A 4618-nucleotide genomic window follows, 5' to 3' on the forward strand; every position below is an offset into this window, starting at 1 on the left:
AGGGAAGGGTCGGCACCGCTTCCTCAGAGCACTGGAGGAGCCTTTGTTGAGTGGCTAGAGGCTAATCCTCGGCTCCTGGATTTCAAACAGGTATAATTATCACTTGGATAGGGTTCAGGACTTGGAGGGAGCTGCCAGATCTTTCCTGAGGGGGTGAGTTTGTCCCACTGAATCTAGGATTAAAAAAAAGAGAAGGGATATGATTTAACCATGTAGGTGTTGTCTCACATCCACAACGCGCCACGTAGAATATATTCCCGGTGCTGTCTGATAACCCGGTTTATACATGCTTCCCCTTTACAGCATCTGTGTTGTAATATTTTTGCATATGTAACCCAGCTGAAACAAAGACGTGCTGGAAATTTCTCTACAAAACCTATTCTCCAAAGAACTTCATCCCAAGGAGTCCCATAAAAATATGGCATCTGGTCTTCCAGGGATCACACCGACTCACCAAAGCTCTAGAGCTTTTATACTCTACCCTACAAACTGCCTTTCCTTACGCATCTCCAAGTGAATTCTAAGTCCAATGGATTTCCATACACACCTTTCATGGTATGAATGCCAAAAGCCTTCACATCTGCCAAGTCACTTCCTCAATCGTTGTGATCGAGTCACTATGAACCTTTAAGCATAAGCTTGTGGATTTTGTTCTCAGTATTAGAAGTTAGGGGTGGCTGAAAGGAGAGGAGTGCTTTCAGGAAAGCGTAAAATCAGCACTGCCTCCATTTTACAGGCATGGTTCAATACAAATACATTTTTACAGTGTTTTCAAGTGTATCTTACAAACTGAAAATGGCCTTGAGAATAAACGTTTTCTTATCTGGAAAACTTACTTCAGGTATAAAATAAAATACATCATCCTGATGATTCCTGGACACAGGTTGCTGCTGCTGTAGTCACACCTGAGTGACACCTTATACCAGACACTGACAGCAGATGCCCCTCTGCTCTGCCCCATGCTCCAAGCCCCTCATCCCCAAACCTCGGTGCCTGCTGTAGTGGGTGCTCTGTGGCATTTGCCCCACACGCATCTCTGGCCACATTTGCACATCAGACTTAATTACTACACTCTTTCTACCTTGCAATTAAGAACTGTGAAGAAAACTCACAAGTGATTTTCCTGGAGGTGCTTTTCTTACCCTGTGCTTCAGCCACAGGAAGTCTGGCCTGAGACCTCACTTCAGACTTCCTTCTTGGAAGCAAATAAAACAACCTTGAGACTGTGAATATGCTTTTAGTGCCATGTTCCCAGTAGGCCCATGTGGGTGAAACCTTGGGGTTTACCCAAACACATTAAGAGGCATCTCCTTTAATTCAGTCTAAACTCTTTTTTGCCAGCCCTTCCTGTCCAGCTGCTCTCTGCAAATGCCTGCTCCACACAATGCCACACTAGCTGTGTTGTTCCACCTAATCCTCACTCTGCATGACCATCTCCTGCCCAGACACAGCTTCTGATACCCATCACTCCACATACACAATAACTTTATTAGGTTTTGTGGTGGTTACTAGATGATGAAATGACCTAAACTGTAACCTTTTCACCAAAGATGCAAATGCAAAACGTGCTCTTTAACAATGACCTCAGTAAAACTCCAGTAAAGTCTGCAGAAAATAATCAATGCTAAAAAAAGTTTTACCAAAAATAGATTTAAAAATGTTTTAAAACAACATTTTTGGTTCGATCACAAAGCCAGCATATTCATCTCTGAAAACACTGACCACTTCACTACAGCATGGTGATGACATTGCCATTGTTTTTCTTGTCCTTTCAGCACAAGCTCCCCAATAAAGCTACAATTTGGCACTCACGTGGAACTCACTTCTAGCAAAAATTGAGCCAGCTGGTAAGTAAATGAGCTTCTCAGACAGCATACTATAAACAACCTTTAATAACCTTATGCTTTATGGGCTTGTTAACGTAAATGGAACTTTTGAAGCTTTCATAGCACTGCAAAATGCAAAACTATGGAGCCCTCCGCACATAAACAGAGGCAAATGCCTTGCATTTGTCAGCGTGACATGCTGCAGGTGCTCAGTTTTGATCTAACAGGCCCCTCCAGATGTGCTGCCACTGCTTGTATGGGGCATCACCCCTGCAAACCAGGGGTGCAGCATTACCCAGCTGTGTTGGGAGGGTATTGCTGGGCCCAGGGCACTGGGGGAGGCAATAGTGGGCTTGTCATGGCTTTTTGCCTACTTTGGCAATTGTTTGCATTAGTCAGCAGAAGGGTTCTCATAGCAAGGAGGATGCTGGTGGCATCATTGGCATGAGAGACTGGCAGAGAGACTTCTTTGTCCCTGCCACCCTCACTATAACTGTAATACACAGGAACAGAACAGAATAGTTCATAATGGAATAGAATAGAATGGAATGGAATGGAATGGAGTAGAGAGTAGACAATAGAGCATAGAGTAGAGTAGAGGTAGAGTAGAGCAGAACAGATGCCAAAGCAGGTGCAGATGCCAAAGCAGATGCAGATGCCAGCTCTGCAATACCAGAGCTGGGTAATGTGAAAGGGTGGATTTCTTTATGAAATTCCACTCACACAGGGAACAAACAGCCCAGTGAGCTCCTGACAGAGCCACAGCTTCAACCAGCTCCTGATAAAAAGTGATACAGGGACAGCCCGGTGATATTTTCCTGGTGAGATGGAGCAGGATCTACTGGTGTTCCCAGCACAGAGGCAAGTGGCAAGAGGGCCACACTGTTACTGAAATAGAGGGAAAATCCAGAGATGAAGTAACCTGTGTTTATCACTCAGCTCCTGATGGCAGGTGGCCTGAGCACTTTAATCATCCCCTCTGCTCCTCAGCTAGAGCACAGCCTGCTCACAACTGCTCAGCACTTTGATAAGAAATACGCTTGGAGGTATTTTGCAATGACGAACAAGAAAAGGTTAATGAGAAGCGATGGTAGGCAGATAAATGTGGTGCGTCTGAGGTGCAGGCAGACAGACCCTTCCTCATGCAAATGCTGTGGTTTCAGCCATTTTTCCACAATGGCCGGTGGTAAAATCATTTTGCTGCTTCTTTTCTGATAGGGCTTGGACATTTTAATTTCAATTTTGCTTATTAAGCAGCTCCCGCCCAGCTGCTGCAAGGCATGTCCATCTTCATCAAGGGCTGCACATAGTGTGATCGGCACAGAGGTGTTAGCAAGAAGGGATGCTAAAATCAGGCTGCCGTATGAGAAGAACACAAAATACACAGCCAGGACATGCTCCTATACCCTTGCCTCTATGGTGGTAGCCACAGCTACAGGGGTAGATGGGAGGGACAATAGGAAAAGCATAGGGATTGATGCTGAATGGCAAAACGTAAAGAAAGTGGGCATTATCACCATGATGTAAACCTATATCCACCCTCTAAAACAAGAACAGTAACAGCAGGGAACAGCCCTTGGTATAGTCCTCAGCTTCATGAGGCTTTCCATCATGACCAGCAGAGCATGCTTAATGCATGTGCTACTGCACTGGATTGGACATTCACACTGCAGATCTACCCCTGTCCCCTCACCCCCATTCACAGAGCCAGCGCTCTTTCCCCCCGGGATGCTCACCACAATGTCCCCATAGTTTCCAGCAGCACTTCTGACTCCCAGCCTGGCGGACAGAGAAGGAGGGAGACAGAGCAGTGCCAGTGGTGCGACTCCTCCTTTAGCAGAGACACCTTCTGTGCTTGGCTTTTGTTCATGCTCCAGACTCCTCATCATGGTGCTTGGCTTCTCCCACTCTCCCCACTCTTCAGTTTTGCTCCTTTAGGGTTAGGGCTCACCCTGTAGTTCAGCCCCAGCCTGCCCCACCTCTCATTTTCTGCCTCATGACAGAGACAGCAGATGCAGCCGATCTGGCCAAGCTTGAAAGGGATGCCTAAAGTGAGCAAAGCTGAGTCCTCCCTAAACTCATGGCACCCCAGGGCTAAGAATGCCCAGAGGGCAGGAGCACTCCTCCCTCCAAGTGGAGGAGGGTAAGTATGCCAGGGGAAGCAGGAAAGCACTTTAAATGGTGGAAACCACCCACGCTGGCTGATGGTCGGGCCAGGGAGGGAGTCCTGTCTCTCTCCAGTCTTGCCTATGGCTCCCTCTAAGTCCTGGTCTATGAGAGTTGCGAGTCGCCTTTTTGCTTGCTGTCATTAGCATTTCTGCTATTCAAATGTCACAGCCTTTTTGTATCTGCACAGGGTTTGCCTGCAAATATACTATCTTTAAGTATTTTTAATTTATTTTTCCAGGATTTAATCCTCCCCAGAAGTATCATATCTACGTGGTTCCTATTTCCCTTCTTTCAGCCACACAGCTGGTTTGTTATCAAGCAGTGTGCCATGCTTCAAAACCACTATCTTTCCTCCCTCCCCTCTGCCATCCTTCCTTTTTTTCCCATGCACAGACACCACAACACACGCTCCTGTGTTTATACATCTGGCTTTTTTCATTTATACATGACACAGTTTATTATCAGTTTCATTCATTAAGCAGCACTGAGCTTTAACACCTCTGGGTGTGGGGATGCCCACATCACCTCCGCGTGAGCATTCCCCTAGGATAAACCCTCTGCAGCTGAGCCTGAGACCTCTTTGGTGTTTCTTAGATTCAAAAAGCTACATCTAGAGAGCAGCC

The sequence above is a fragment of the Nestor notabilis genome, unplaced genomic scaffold, assembly GCF_000696875.1.
Source record: "Nestor notabilis isolate BGI_N333 unplaced genomic scaffold, ASM69687v1 scaffold3674, whole genome shotgun sequence".
Taxonomy (NCBI): domain Eukaryota; kingdom Metazoa; phylum Chordata; class Aves; order Psittaciformes; family Psittacidae; genus Nestor; species Nestor notabilis.